At 39.2% G+C, this 17,005-nt stretch overlaps 1 protein-coding gene and 1 long non-coding RNA gene across 11 annotated transcripts in view; one reads left to right on the plus strand and one right to left on the minus strand.

Moving 5' to 3' along the window:
• The window catches only part of LOC150105366 (uncharacterized), a 54,245-nt gene extending 44,971 nt beyond the window's left edge, over window positions 1–9,274 (minus strand). Inside the window, exon 1 of the long non-coding RNA XR_016548441.1 lies at window positions 8,688–9,274. This is a non-coding gene — a long non-coding RNA (uncharacterized LOC150105366). The remainder of the gene's footprint in view (window positions 1–8,687) is intronic.
• LOC150105365 (uncharacterized) overlaps window positions 1–17,005 on the plus strand; it is a 521,942-nt gene that overhangs the window by 191,783 nt on the left and 313,154 nt on the right. Inside the window, exon 1 of one of the 10 annotated variants that reach the window (XM_090394102.1) lies at window positions 9,271–9,487. The exons of 8 other annotated variants lie outside the window; for them this stretch is intronic. The gene's annotated coding sequence lies outside the window, so the exon portion shown is untranslated. Of the gene's footprint in view, window positions 1–9,270; window positions 9,488–9,539; window positions 9,588–17,005 lie in introns of those variants that run through there. One more of the 10 variants, XM_090394101.1, reaches the window with a different exon arrangement.

The following is a 17,005-nucleotide window of genomic DNA, read 5'->3' on the forward strand; positions in this document are numbered from 1 at the left end:
TCATATGGAATAAGAAAGAAATTAGTCGGAACACTAAATTAGCTGTATACAAGACTGTGTTCAAACCAATTTTAACTTATGGATCTGATAGCTGGGTCAGAAGTAAAACACTTGACCAAAGACTAGAGACCGCAGATATGAGAGTCCTGAGAAAGATTAGAGGCGTGAACAGATGGCATCAATGGCAATATCATATTAAAAATGAGGATATTAGGAAACAACTTGACATTGTCAGCATCCAGGAATGCGTTAGCAGAGCTAATCTCAGATGGTATGGTCACTTAAATAGAATGTTCAGGAAAAGATTAGCAAAACAAGTGTTCTCTGCCAGGTTGGCAGGAAAACGACCCAGAGGAAGACCAAGATATAGGTGGATTGATACGGTACAAAGTGCCTTAGATGATAGAAATATAAGATCTGATAATATTGGAGTCTTGACAAGTAACAGACTGATTTGGAGGAAAATTGTAGATAGGAAGTTAGTAATGATGTAATTTTTTCATGTAGTACTGTCATATCCTGTACACCCCTTGAGGGTACATGGCAGGAATTTGATGATGATGATGATGAACTATAAACAACTGTTGTTCTGGTTGAATTACAGTGAAAGCAAATTTAAGGCATTTATATATGAGGAAAAATCCTGCCAAATTCATTTGAGAGAGCCTTATAAAGGTTGTTCATATTATTATTACTATTTCATGACACCTCCAAGGAGTCCAAAGACTCATTGAGGGCAGGCATCGACTCTACAGCTCTCTGCCTCCACCACTTCCATTCGTCACCAATGCCATCTTCTGCCTATCACCACTAGTATTCTTTTGTTTGTAAATTGTGTGTGTCCTGAAGGCGATTTGTCTGTATATCCTAGACAGGATCTGAAGATTTCTCCAGCCAAAAGTTAGCATTATTAATGACTTGGCTATGGAAACTAATAATTATCACTGTTTTTTTGAATGTTAGAAAATCATGTTTCCACAGCTTGAATGTCATGCAAAAATAGGATACCTTTTACATTTTGGGAACATTGTGCTAACTTCAGATGTCCATTTTTTGAATAGTTGGGTGCATAGCAAAAGGACACTTTTTATTACATTTTTTTTTTTTTTTAAGATAAGGCATTTAAACTCTGAGCTATATATGCGTGTCCAGAGCAAGCTTTGACAAACATCCATGCATTATGTGGGATTCAAACACACACAGCCTTCATAATAAGCAAGGCTGCTGCATTACTTCAACCTTAGTATCACCTCTGTGTCTGGCTCCCACTGATGAGACCTCAATAAAGGTCGAAACCGTCCGTAAGGATATGTGCTTTGCAATGGGGGATGCTAAGGCAAGTGAAAAACACACAACACTTTATAAATATAATCAAAAACATAACACTCGACAAAGACGACTTATTAGTCAGTTTTGATGTTTCTGCCCTTTTCACTAATGTCCCCATCAATGACACAATTCTCCTACTACAGAACAAATTTCCTCCCGACATTACGGCCCTCTTTGCCCACGTACTAAAGTCCGGTTACTTCGTGTGGCAAAACAAATTCTACCTACAAAAGGAAGGTACGGCCATGGGCTCACCATTATCCCCCCCAATCGCGAACTTCTATATGGAAACCTTTGAGCAAAGGGCTCTTGATTCCGCCATGCTTCGACCGACAATCTGGCTCAGATACGTTGACGACGTGTTCGCGATCTGGCCGCACGGCCGACAAACGCTTAACACATGCCTCAGCCACCTAAACAAACAACACGAACGCATACAATTTACCATCGAAATCGAAAACCAAAATTCGCTCCCGTTCCTAGACACACTAGTTAGACGTCTTCCTTCAGGCAATCTATCCTTCACGGTCTACCGAAAACCGACACACATGGGCCAGTACATACATGCGAATTCATATCACCACCCAGCACAAAAATATGGAGTCATAAACACCCTTAAAAACAGAGCCACAACTATTTGCTCTAACCAGCAGGCCCTGAAACAAGAACTAAAAATCATTAGTGACACATTCATAAACAATGGCTATAACAAAAACACTGTCAATAAAATACTCTATAAAACCACAACAAAAACGAATCTAGACTACAGTAAAACCATAGCCATCCCATACATTAAAGGGTTATCAGAAAAAATCAACAGAATCCTACAACATTATAACCTTAATGCCACCTTTAAACCACCCACTAAACTTCAAACCATATTCAGCTCCTCTAAGGACCCTCTCCTCCCATTAGCACATCCTGGAGTCTATTGCATCCGCTGCACCTGTAACTTACCGTACATTGGTGAAACAGGACGGACAATCCCTATACGCAAAAAAGAACACATTAGACACATTAAATATAACCATTATGGTGAAGCAGGCCTCTCAGACCACGCACTCAACACCTTACACCAAATCAACTGGAAAAGCACCTGCTCCTTATACCGCACAAAAACATGGTACGAAAGAAAATTTAAAGAATCCTGCGAAATCCTGATAAACCACCCAAATATCAACAATAAAGACGGTATGAAAATTCCAAGGATCTGGATGGCACACATTCAGCCAACCTAATATGAAAGATTCAACACAAGTCAGGACTCTAGCCAATCTGCTATTATTAGAAACCATTCCACTCCAACTGGCTGGAATGATGTTAATATAATGTTAATATATGTATATAGTAGACAACACAAATAATAGGACTTTAGCGTTGATGTATAATTTTTTTTTTCTTCTTCCACCAGAGGTCAGGCCAACAATTGTGGTAGCGGTTAGTCAGTGTCTTTAACGAACCAGTATGATTGTAGTATAGCTTGTTTCCTGTGTATATTTGTACGCTCCAGAAGATGACCTTGACATAAAGGTCGAAACATCGAATTGTAAAATTTTAGTAATAGTAAACTAAAGTTTTTATTCAAACACGGTAGTTGTCTCCATAATTTCCAAAAATGCAAGTGATGTGAAGTCATTAGCCTCTTTATACAAGTTGCCCAGTCCTGAAAATAGTTCAGGTGCAAACTTTGTTTTCTTACACTTGGATAAAGGATTAAACCAATATAATTTCTTGGCATCTTTAATTTTTAGGAACCAAGCTAATGAGGTGGGTAAACTGCACTGCCTTCACACAATGAAGTTTTTTTTTTTTTTTTCCAATATGCAGGATGTCTGAAGCAAACTTTCACAACCTTGTCTTCTTTCAATCTTAATTAGACAATTTATTTTACCAACTTCAAGTGTATGGATTTAACTGCAGGTTCTGACATCACTTTGAAACTTGGTTATTTCTGCAGTGGTTTCATATTTCATTGGTGATCACAGATTTTGTTTTTTTGCAGTATTCCAGAATGTGTGTGGAAAACACTTTTTGCTGCATATTGCAAACAACCTTTTTTTCCCCAAGAAAGAAGTCAGTTTTTATTAAGATCCATATGAAATGATCTTGAAAATCACAGAACAGCTATTGTTCAAGATTTCTATCATTTGCCATTTTATGCAAACAAAGTAATTGTTAATCTCTTCAATTGTAAAAGGGCTATAATTCACGATTTTCTTCATCTAAAGCAAAACAAAATATACTACATATGTATTTATAGTAAAAGATAAAGGAATTTTCTGATGGACCAAACCAGATGAGAGGTCATTTGAAATAAGCATGAAAATAAATTTATTGAATAGTAAGTAGGATGGTGGAAAATTTCAAAATGGAAATTTGGACAGCACAACATGATTGCTTCAGTGGCTCTGGTAAGTTTCGCTAATGAGGAAGAGTAAAATTCTTTGGATCATTGGAAAGGAAAGTGACAAAAACTGATTCTTATCGATATACTGTGTGGTAAGATGATAAAAACTCATTTGTGAAAATGCTCTGTAAAAATTTTAAAACTGATAAAATATTAATTAATATTTGTACTAAAGTTGCAGATTAAATCTGCAACTTTAGTACAACTGAGTAATAATCATTTTAAAATACTTGGGTGGATTTCTCTCCCACACAATGACCAGTCATCATGAATGCCAAGTTCGTGCTTAGAAATGTGTATACATTCATGTAAAAAGAATACACTAGAAAGTCTTACTAATAATACTATGGTATTGTATTTTAGACACAAGTAGGAGTGAGTAAACAGGATTTGAATTGGGAATGGTCATCATTTTAATCTGGGTGAGATAAAAAGTAATATCGTTCAAAAGAAAAAAAAATGTTGAAAATCTTCAAAAGAATCAAATTAAGCAGCTGTAGAATCAAATATGGAAATAATATTGAATAAATGTTACCGAAATATGGTTCTTGCTTTCATTTAAAAAGTGAAAGCAAGAACCAGACTTGGAGATTGAATGGCAGCATTAGAAAAACATTCTTTCTTAAAGCACATAAACTGTCCAAATTGGGGATATCCCAAATAAGGGAAATGAGTTTGTGACTCTCATACTTGGTTAGTATGGAGATTGTTCATTATTATTATTATTATTTATTATTATTATTCAGGCCTCCAAGGAGTCAAAAGACTCATCGAGGGAGGTCCTTCCTAAGACATAAAATCTGTCAAGACTCATCGAGGGGAGGTCCCCCCATGAGAAACACAAAGTCTATCATACCACTCTTTAAACTCACTGACCGTTCTCGCTCCCACCACTCCATCAGGCAATGCATTCCACGGCTCAACCACCCTCCACACAAAGAAACCACTCCTTACCGTCTTGCTCACAGTTTCCTTTCGTAACTTCCAGGGATGGCCTCTTGTCATCACTCCTTCCCGCTGTTCAACCAAGCAAAAGAACTCCCTAGTGTCAACCCTGTAACCACCTCTCAACAGTTTAAAAGTCTCAATCATATCACCTCTCCTTCTATCAACCAAACTCTGCAGTCCACATTCTCTCAGCCGATCCTCATAACTATCCTTGTACAGTCCTGAAACCATCTTTGTCATCCATCTTTGTATCCTTTCCACAGTTAATTTATCCCCTTCAAATCCTGGGGACCAAATCCGAGAACAATAGTCCAAGTGTGGTCTGACCAGAGACTTATACAACGGAATGATAACCCTCTTATCTCTGCAGGTCAGTGTCCTTCTCATAATAGCAGCAATCCTCTGTGTTACCTTCACCACCTTTGCAATATGTCCCCTACACTTCAGGTTTCTATCAATCATCAATCCCAGATCTCTTGTTTCCCCTACTTCCTCCAGTATAACTCCTCCCATAGAGTATGCAGCATCCCATCGATGTTTCCCAAACCTCAAGACTACATTTTGCTGCATTAAACTGACATCCCCATTCATTTGCCCATCTATCTAGCTTATTTAAATCCTCTTGCAGGGCTACCAGATCTGCACTATTACTAATAATCCTTCCCAGCTTCGCATCATCCGCAAACAACTGAATAACCCCCTGCAAACCACTGGCTATGTCATTGATATAAAGGTTAAACAATATAGCTCCTAGTACTGGTCCCTGTGGGACCCCACTTGTAACCCTCTGCCGCCTGGAAACTGCTCCACCATACACAACTCTCTGATACCTATCAGACAGCCAATTCTGAATCCAGTTGACCAATCTGACATCCAGACCCATGTGCTGCAATTTAAATATCAGCTTATCATGTGGCACCCTGTCAAATGCCTTTGCCAAGTCTAAGAAAATCGCAGTATATGCATTTCCCTCATCTAATGTTCTTGTAACTTTATTATAAAAGGCTAGCATATTGCTAAAACAAGAGTGTCCTTTCACAAATCCATGTTGATTCTCACAGATAACATTACCCTCATCTGCCCAATGCTGTATACGGTCCCTCACTACTTTCTCCAAGATCTTAACAACTACTGATGACACACAGACTGGCCTATAATTAGACACTTCCAGTCTGTTACCACCTTTATGCAATGGCACTATCTTACCTTCCTTCCATTCCCTGGGCACCTTTGCCAAAGCCAGACTTTCATTGAAAAGCCACGTTAAAGGCACTGTCAATTCCCTAGCACATTCTCTCAAAACTCGTGGTGAAATACCATCCAGTCCCACAGCTTTACTGACATCCAGAGTACTCAGTATCTGAAACACACTCCCCTCCTGTACCTCCAGACCTCGAACCAGTCCTATCCCTCTAGCATTAAAACTGACTCCTGTAGGATGAAATACTCCAATAAAGTGTTCATTGAACAATTCCACTATGTCCTCTGCATCAGTCACTCTATTCCCATTTTTATCCCACAATATCATTCTTCCACAGTCATTTCTCCTCCTACTGGCCACATAGCTAAAAAATTCCCTAGGATTTTCTTTGGATCTTAGGGCCAATCTCCTCTCATATTCCAGTTTCGCTTTCCTTACCACACTAGTCACTCTTTTGGCCTGTGTCTTATATTCCTCATGCATCTCTTCACCTGTCTCCTTATCTCTTCCATAGCCTCTTTTTCGCATGCAATTCCTGTTTAGTATTGTTTGTCATCCACTTTACTCCAAATTGCGTCTTCTTCTTCACTCGTGGTATACAACTTACCATTGCTGATAACAAATATTCTTTCACAATTTCCCACGCACTAGTGATATCCCGGCCTTCCAATTCCTCCCTCCATGAAACTTCCCGAAGTTGACGTCTAAGACTATTATAATCACCTGCCTTATAATTCCACATAAGTTCCCGTCTCTTTGATACTCCTGCATGTCTATTCATTTTCCAAGTCAACACAATATGGTCACTCTCTCCAACTGGTGGGAGAGACGTCAACTCAGTTATTATCAACTCTTCTGATGCTATTACCAAATCCAAAACTTTTGAACCTTTTGTTCCCTCTGTTACGTGTTGCCTAAGACATTTGTCCCTCAAGAATTCTAGAAATTCCATTCCCCTATTGCTACATGCATCTTCCTCTCTCCATTTTATACTACTGAAGTTAAAATCTCCCATAACAATCATTCTTCTTGCACTTGCCAAACTTAGCTGTCTATACATCTCCTGGTTCCCATCCTCTGTGCTCCTGGGTCTGTAGCAACACCCCACTAAATATCCTGTCTTGTCTACCTCTACCTCACACCATACGCTCTCAAAATCATTTGTCTCACTTCCTTCCAAATTCTCCACTCTTAGAGGACATAGGTCATCACTTATCATAAGCAGTACCCCCACCACCACGCTTTCCCCTCCTATCCTGACGAAAAATGCTATACCCAGCGACTTCTATTCCTGTTGTTATATCCCCTTCTGTCAACCACGTCTCAGTGATCGCAATAATTTTTGGCCAGGCTGATGCTATCTGTGCCACCAATTCCTCTCCCTTATTCCGGATACTCATGGCATTAGTATAAAGCATATAAATGCCATTTTTTCTATACCCAGCATTATCCTTTCTAGACCATGTTGACAGAAGTGATGTCTTAACATCAACAGAAGTTAAAGCACTTAGTGTGTGTGTATAAAAAACAGGTAAGAGAAAAGGACTGATGTGTTATTGATATTAGAAGAGTTTGTACCTTTTGAGAGTAGATTTAAGTAAATACCACTAGCAGCTTCAACAGTGTATGGTATATAGATATGCATGAGTTTCTTTTTTTTTTTTTTTATGACTCATACCATTAAAGATTGGGAACTTGCTGTACATTTATCTTTTTACCCATTGTATATAAGCTTTTACCATTCTCCTAATTCTGATGATAAGACTGCTAATCGTTTATCTCAATATCCATAATTCAAACTGGCTCTCCTTCTCTAACTTGATAGACCAAACCAGAAGAGAAGTGAAATTATTTTCTCAATAATGACCTAACACAAACTTCACCAACCTACCCAGAATATCAGATATCCTCATCATTGTCTCAACACATTATACCTTTTGTTAACTTTCTTCTTCCAAACATACTGTTCCTGTTAGATCTCTTTTTGGCAATTCACCATAACCTTGTTGATGTTTTTTCTGTACAGATTATTCTCCCAAACAATTCCAGCCATTTTTTCTCCATGGTATGAATGGTTTACTATATAAAAAAAAACTCATGGGCGAGCATTTTATTATTATTATTATTTTTATTTATTTCCTGATCCAAGGACTAGCTCGATAATAGCAAAATGTTCTTGTTGGAATGAGTATCTTTATTACCCACTCCACTCAGTTGTTCCCTTTAATTTCAGGAAATACAGGCATTGAGATTCAGGTGCTCAACATTATGTGGAAGAAGGAAGGGCCACAAGACGAGTTTGCGAATTATGTTCTTTGGCATTTCCAGTAATAGACAGACTAACTCTCCTATTGAAAAGGTCAATTTTCCCCATGTGTTGAGATTCGAACCTTCACTACTGAGAACGGCACCTGTCTAAATGATTTAAACTCTACTTAATTTTGTACTATACAGATAACGTTTCGGAAACAATTTAAACTACACAAACGTTAGGATATCATCATCACCGATTCAGAAAATTCGCGCTCTAAGTACGTCCCACCACTGGTGTTCTAACTTCTTAAAGCTACTGTTATTAATGTTAGGTCCTGTGCTGTAGTTAATGATGTATACAATACAAAGAGACTCCTTTATGTAAGGCTTCAACTAACAGCTACCATGCATCTAAGATTGAGAACATTTGTAATTCATAGCTTTATTCGTGAAATATATATGTTGAGATACTTTTAAATTATATAGTTAATAGATCAGGTTGCTCCAGTGTTTTCATGATCTGATTCAAATTGACACGTATTTGCTTACCTCGGTGACCTTCGTTGCGCCTTTTTTTTTTCTGTTGATTTTTGTCATTTTCAATAAAAAAAAAAAAAAAAAAATGTGTGAAAATATTTCGTTTCCCTCTTGTTGATAGGTGTGTGTGCAGCTGCATAAGTTTCTTGGAGTACACACGTAGTTGCTACTAGTAAGTCGCCACTACTATGTAGTTGTAACTAGTAAGTTAACTGAGTAAACCGACCCAGTGATTGCCTGAAGGATGAAGTCGGCCGGACGCCGTAACTTCTATTTGTGAGCTGACTGGTTCGTTTTTTCTAGTTTCCGCCCGACGCTGTTGCATTAATGGCGGCTGACCAACAATCCATGTTGCTACTTCCGATGTGATGGAAGCAAGCTCCACCCCGATTGGCAAGACGCCAACCAACTGTTTGTCAGTTGCTCTTAGCTAGTCGCTTTCATTTTTGCAGCCTTCTCTGTGAGTGGGTTCGAATTACGATGATGATTATAACAGTGAAGCATTTTGACTGGCTATTTCATGATATAAATTTGGTGTTTATTACATAAATCCACTATGTTCCAAATGGACAATTTTAACTGATATGTTGATTGATTCGCCTAAGGTTATGATGTTTGAATTATCAGACAAGAATGATCTCCAAAGTTGTCTCACATTTATTGAATTTCTCTCTCAAAATTACTTTCATTAAATGTGTTATAAAAATAAAACTCCTTGTGTGAAACGATTCTTAATCCCCGTCCCTTCCTATTCCCCCAGTAAAATAGAAACCACTATATTATCCAAGAAGTAACATCTCAGAAATGCATAAGTAAGATTTTAAAGGTTTTAGCAAAAGTTTGTGGAAAAGCTTGAGTAATTAAGTCGAATTTACCAATCTGAAGTGCAGTTACAAAACTATTAGCTGTTAGGTGGGTGAGATTCATAGTGTAAGTAGAATGGCGTACCTATTCGCATCATAAAGAGGGAAAGAATTATACTGTGACGTCATCTTTTGCTCAGCCCTACTTTTTCGTACTATTACATAATTGTATATAATAATAAATGTAAATCACATTTCTGGTTATGTTAGTCTATTTTTATGAGTAATAAATTTAATATCAATAAGTTTTGTTTAATTCTACGATGACTCCATAACACAGTATATCAGAAAAATAGAAAGCAAATTATTTGAAAACCTTATTTTAGTTTATCCTTTGCCCTTTTTCGAAACATTTCTGTTTAATTTTGAGATGTGTGTATGTTATTGTACGCGTTTTAATGCGTATTTGTGATAGGTGCACTTAGATGGAACATAAGTTATTAATTTTATTACTGCATTTATACATTTTTATAATATTACCCATTTTTATATACTGAAGGTCAATCCATCTCTACGGGGGGAAAAGGGGGGGGGGGTAATTCATCTATGGATGCATTAACGTTTACTACAGACATTTTGCTTTTTAACATGATGCAAACTATTCAACTCCTTGCGGACCACTGACTTTTATTTTATTTATTTGTTTTGTTTATTCACATTTAAGCCTTGAAATGCTGATATTATTATGGTGTGTTACGTGAGGAAAAAAGTGTGATTTGAAGTATAAATCGACTTACATAAAACATTTTGCCGCCTTGGGAAGCCTAGTGGATAGTGCTGCTGAAGAATGGCTGTGGGTTTGAATCCTATTTGGGAATTAATGCTGGTAAAGGTCTTTAGGTAAATTATGATTATCACAATGAAAATTGTGATAATCACACATAATAATAATAATAATCCCTATTGAGGTTTGGTGGAGGGGGGGGGGTTGAAAAAAGTTTTTCCAGATTTGGACAGTAGAGTGATTGCTGAATTAAACCCTTGTCAACCTGTGACACTAAATGTACTGTACGTTTTTAATCATTTCTGGGTAATATGGCAAAATAAAATAAAAATCATTATTTTTTTCAGATATTTCAGACAGACAAAGATTAATAACAGCAGAAATGAAGTTTATGAGAAAAACTGCAAAGTATACCATACCCTATTTGATCACAAAAGAAACGAAGAAATTATGAAAGAATTAAACCAAGAACCAGTAATAGATTAAATTAAAAAATATAAACATAAATGGATGGAACATGTTCAAAGAATGAAAACAGAAAGATTACCAAACCAGGATGTCCTTTTAAACGATTCAACGATGAATTCCATGCTAGGCCTAAATCCGTGATATGCATGATGATGATGAATATTTTCAGTCACTCTGTTGTCAAATAAAACTGACTGCATCATTGATACAATCCCCCCCAAAAATGCTTTTATTCCAAGCAGATGAGTATTTGAAAGCAACAGACACCACTTGTCTGTTAGATGACACATAGCTAAATAACATAAGCTGTACTAAGATGCCACAAGTACAAATTAGGCTAACATCATTGGAGGGTACTTTGAAGGCCTTCATTTACAAACTACTCAGTAGGGAGCTATACTAAGCACAACTATGAGTTGTGCTTAGTATAGCTTCATTGTGCTTCATCACACGATATATTTGAATCTTTTGCGACAGTGCTTCCATAATTAAATTATTTCTGGCAGAATCATGTCCCAAGCTCTCAAAATCCAGTTGCACAACTGTTCTAATGATGGTCTCTTAATCCCCCCCCCCCCCCGTCCACACACACACATGCTCAATCTGAGAGATCAACTAGAGGTCAATACTCTCACTCCCACATTTCGTCTACTGGTTCTTTCCATCTCTATGCATGTGATTGGTGTGGTGTTAACAAATGATCGCGTGACTCAATGACAAAGGCAAGCCGACAATTGTTGAGTTGAAATGAATTCCAAGATATCTGAAACTGCCATAACAACATTCAATATCTATTAAAGTTTTAAACTTTTTTCGTGTGCGAACTATATGTGAAACATTTAAATTTATTTTTTTTTTTTTGTAAAGTAAATTCAAGGATTGATGCTTGAAGTGGAAAAAGCCATGAAAAACCTGAACTGTGGAAAGAAGCTAGAGTAGATGATATTCAACCAAAAATGCCCAGATATAGAAGCAGAAAAAGTTTACTGTTGCTACGCTACATAATTCATTTATAGATGGTACTATAAAAAGGAAAATAAAGCTGAATGTGATAATTAAAGAGGAATTTCCCTTCTGAGAGTTTCTGGTAAGATTTATGCAAACATTCTTGAGAAATGACTAAGACAAATTGTGGAAGGGAAGCTTAGAGAAGAACTAGCTGGATTCAGGTCAAGCAGAAGTTGTCATGATGAGATTTTGATTTTAAAACAAATATCTGAAAATCATGGGAATATAACAAACATTTGTATTTAAGTTATGTGGATTTCAGGCGTATGACAAAGGTACCAAGAAAAAAGCTGTTCAGAAAGTTACAATTATACAGTGTAAATGGGACATTATTATGTGACACCTCCATGGAGTCCAAAGACTCATTGAGGGAGGGCACCTACTGTACAACTTCCTGTCTCCACCAACTATAGTGAACCACATCATCTACACCATCTTCCCACCACCATCATTAGTATTTTCACAGACAATCACATTATATCAAGCAATACTTCTTTCTCTGTATTTCAGTTGTAAGTCAGCAGTTAGGAATAAAGGAGGTCTAGGAAGATGGTTTGATATTAAATCAGGTGTGCGACAAGGGTACACATCATCTGCACTGTTAATCATCATCTATATGGATCACATTGTGAAGGAAAGTGGTGTTATACCTGATATCAGAATCGATGATTTTAATCTCGGCTCTGCACTTTATGCAGATGATGTTATACTTTTAAGTAAATCCAGTACAAGTCAAGAGTACCTGACTAAATTGAGTGTTTTAATTAATTTGGTAATGAAATTGAGCAATAAAAAGACAGACAATGAAATTCGTCAGAAGGAAAACATCAAATGTATCATGAAGGGAGAAACCTATAGAACAAATAAAACATTTCAGCTATTTATTTAGGCACTCATTTTAATGAAGATGGCAAAAGAAATATAGAAATAGACAACCAAATTAGTAAAACTGGTTAATCAAAGACTGGAGACCACTCTGAGATTTCTGAGAAATGTTAAGAACATGAACAGACTACATCGTTGGCAGTATCATATTAAAAATGAGCACATTTTTTAGCTATGTGGCCAGTAGGAGAAGAAATGACTGTGGAAGAATGATATTGTGGGATAAAAATGGGAATAGAGTGACTGACGCAGAGGACATAGTGGAATTGTTCAATGAACACTTTATTGGAGTATTTCATCCTACAGGAGTCAGTTTTAATGCTAGAGGGATAGGGGCTGGTTCGAAGTTTAGAGGTACAGGAGGAGAGTTTGTTTCAGATACTGAGTACTCTGGATGTCAGTAAAGCTTTGGAACTGGATGGTATATCACCACGAGTTTTGAGGGAATGTGCTAGGGAACTGACAGTGCCTTTAACCTGGCTTTTCAATGAAAGTCTGGCTGCGGGAAAGGTGCCCAGGGAATGGAAGGAAGGTAAGATAGTGCCATTGCATAAAGGTGGTAACAGACTGGAAGTGTCTAATTATATGCCAGTTTGTGTGTCATCAGTAGTTGTTAAGATCTTGGAGAAAGTAGTGAGGGACTGCATACAGCATTGGACAGATGAGGGTAATGTTATCTGTGAGAGTCGACATGGATTTGTCAAACGCGCTCTTGTTTTAGCAATATGCTGGCCTTTTATAATAAAGTTACAAGAACATTAGATGAGGAAAAGGCATATACTGCAATTTTCTTAGACTTAGCAAAGGCATTTGACAGGGTGCCACATGATAAGCTGATATTTAAATTGCAGCACATGGGTCTGGATGTCAGATTGGTCAACTGGATTCAGAATTGGCTGTCTGATAGGTATCAGAGAGTTGTGTATGCTGGAGCAGTTTCAAGGAGGCAGAGGGTTACAAGTGGGGTCCCACAGGGCTCAGTACTAGGACCTATATTGTTTAACCTTTATATCAATGACATTGCAAGGGGATATTCAGTTGTTTGTTGTTTGTATAAGCTAGATAGATGGGCAAATGAATGGGGGGTGTCAGTTTAATGCAGCAAAATATAAGGTCTTGGAGGCTTGGGAAACATCGATGGGATGCTGCATTCTCTATGGGAGGAGTTATACTGGAGGAAGTAGGGGAGACGGGGTTGATGATTGATAGAAACCTGAAATTTAGGGGACATATTGCAAAGGTGGTGAAGACACAGAGGATTGCTGCAATTATGAGAAGGACACTGACCTGCAGAGATAAAAGGGTTATCATTCCGTTGTATAAGTCCCTGATCAGACCACACTTGGACTATTGTTCTCAGATTTGGTCCCCAGGATTTGAAGGGGATAAATTAACTGTGGAAAGGATACAAAGACAGATGACAAAGTTGGTTTCAGGACTACAATTTTGGTTATGAGGATCGACTGAGGGAATGTGGACTGCAGAGTTTGGTGGATAGAAGGAGAGGTGATATGGTTGAGACTTAAACTGTTGAGAGGTGGTTACAGGGTTGACACCGGGGAGTTTTTTCACTTGGTTGAACAGCAGGAAGGAGTCATGACAAGGGGCCATCCCTGGAAGTTACGAAAGGAAACTATGAGCAAGAGGGTGGTTTCTTTGCATAGAGGGTGGTTGAACCGTGGAATGCATAGCCTGATGGAGTGGAGAGAGTGAGAATGGTCAATGAGTTTAAGGAGTGGTATGATAGACTTTGTGTTTCTTAGGTGGGTCCTCCCCTCGATGAGTCTTGACAGACTTTATGTTCTTAGGAAGGACCTCCCATTGATGAGACTTTTGACTCCATGGAGGCCTGAATAATAATAATTAGGAAACAACTTGTGATTGATAGCATTCAGAACGTGTCAGGAGAGCTAATTTCAGGTGGTATGGTCACTTAAACACTTGCTGGCCTCTGCCAGCAAGGCTGAGTGATTAGCATATCCGCTCTCCAGCAAAAAGGCTGCGGGTTCGAATTAGCCATGGGCACAGATATTTGTGATTGTTTGGGGAAATTCTGGTGGTGGCGAGTGGTAGATGGTATTGGTGTAGTTGTGGTTAGTTCTAGTTGGTGGATTGAATGGTGGAGACAGAGAGGTATAGAGTAGGTGTCCTCCCTCGATGAGTCTTTGGACTCCCTGGAGGTGTCATGTAATAAAAATATTAATAAACAGAATGGGAGAGGAAAGATTAGCAAAACAAGTGTTCTTTGACAGGTTAGCAGGAAAAAGAACCAGAGGAAGACCAAACAGTGGATTAATACAATTAGAAGTGCCTTTGAAGAAGGAAATATAAGATCTGATAATGTTGGAGGTTTGATAGATAACAGATTTATTTTGAAGAAAATTGTCAATCAGGAGTTAATAATGATGTAACGTTTTCATGTAGTATTATGATACTCTGAATGCACCTCCTGAGGGTACATCCAGAATTCCAAGAAATTATCTACTTGGTTTAATCCTTTATCTTATAAGCAAACAAAGTTTGTGCATTAAGTATTTTCAGGACTGGGGAAACTCATGGTAAAGGTGGTATGACTCCACATCACTTGCCTTAGTATCCCATAATGCAAAGTTCTTATCCTTATGGGTATGTATAATGTTATTCATTATGGGAAGGGTCACTACCCAGACCAGTTTCGACCTTTATTGAGGTTTCATCGGTGGGAGCCAGATCCAAAGGTTGAAGTAATGCAGAAGTCATATTTCTATATATGAATTGCCAAAAGGTATCACACTTTATTATTAAAATACTCTGGTTTAGAGATAGTTAGTTGTTGAAAGTTTTTCCACTTGGTTATACTATATTAAAGATACCAAGAAATTATATACTTGGTTTAATCCTTTATCCAAGTGTAAGAGATAGTTATTGAAAGACTTTCAACCACTATCTACCTCTAATCAAGAGTATTTTAATAATAAGATGCGACATCTTTTGGCAACTCGTATATGGAAATATGACTTCTGCATTACTTCAGCCTTACCTCTGGGTCTGGCTCCCACTGATGAGACCTCAATAAAGGGCAAAACCAGCCTGGGTAGTCACCCTTCCCATAATGCATAGCATTATACATGTCTCCAAGGAGATGTGCTTTGCATTATGGGATACTAAGGCAAATGATGTGAAGTTATACCACCTTTACCAAGAGTTGCCCATTCCTGAAAATACTTCAGGTGCAAACTTTGTTTGCTTACACTTAGATAAAGGATTAAACCAAGTATATAATTTCTTGGTATCTTTAATTTATGGTACATTCAGCAATTTGAAGACAATTTCAGATGACATGAAACATCTGATTTATAAATCATTATTTTTAAAATTAGCAATACCCATTCAATTGAATTGTCACCAAGTTATTAAACCATAGTAGCAAGATTATTTTAAAGACCTAAGTGTGGGAATTTTGAGAGAACTGCGTATAGGATGTCAAACACATACCCCACTGATTTTTAACCTTCATCTGAGTACTTTATTTGACTTGTGCTATAGTGAGATCTACTGGTCTAAAAATAATATGATTGGAGGTGTGAAGTTGCTTGAAAAAAAATAGTGCCATGTTTATGTTAACTTTATTACCTCCATTTTTATGGGTCAAATTATAAAAAGGGTCCAAAACACAAGGCATAGGGTGCCAAGGGGGAAAAAAAAAAATGTCCAAAACGCTTATATGGTGTAAACAAGCATTATATCAAGCAATACATTATTGATGTTATTAATAATAATAATAATAATGGTATTTTCTTGACCTCCACTGAGTACTTTAAGACAGTCCTGATATCAATATTGTTGTTTGTCTTTGTATCCTCTGCATGGTTACTTCATCCCCCTCAAATTCTGGCAACCCACCCCCCCCCCCCCCCACCCCCCCCCCCCCCCACCCCCCCCCCCCCCCACCCCCCCCCCCCCCCACCCCCCCCCCCCCCCACCCCCCCCCCCCCCCACCCCCCCCCCCCCCCACCCCCCCCCCCCCCCACCCCCCCCCCCCCCCACCCCCCCCCCCCCCCACCCCCCCCCCCCCCCACCCCCCCCCCCCCCCACCCCCCCCCCCCCCCACCCCCCCCCCCCCCCACCCCCCCCCCCCCCCACCCCCCCCCCCCCCCACCCCCCCCCCCCCCCACCCCCCCCCCCCCCCACCCCCCCCCCCCCCCACCCCCCCCCCCCCCCACCCCCCCCCCCCCCCACCCCCCCCCCCCCCCACCCCCCCCCCCCCCCACCCCCCCCCCCCCCCACCCCCCCCCCCCCCCACCCCCCCCCCCCCCCACCCCCCCCCCCCCCCACCCCCCCCCCCCCCCACCCCCCCCCCCCCCCACCCCCCCCCCCCCCCACCCCCCCCCCCCCCCACATTT

Source organism: Typopeltis vanoorti, chromosome 6 (genome assembly GCF_054136105.1).
Source record: "Typopeltis vanoorti isolate ZY-2024b chromosome 6, IOZ_Tvanoo_1.0, whole genome shotgun sequence".
NCBI classification, from domain to species: Eukaryota; Metazoa; Arthropoda; class Arachnida; order Uropygi; family Thelyphonidae; genus Typopeltis; species Typopeltis vanoorti.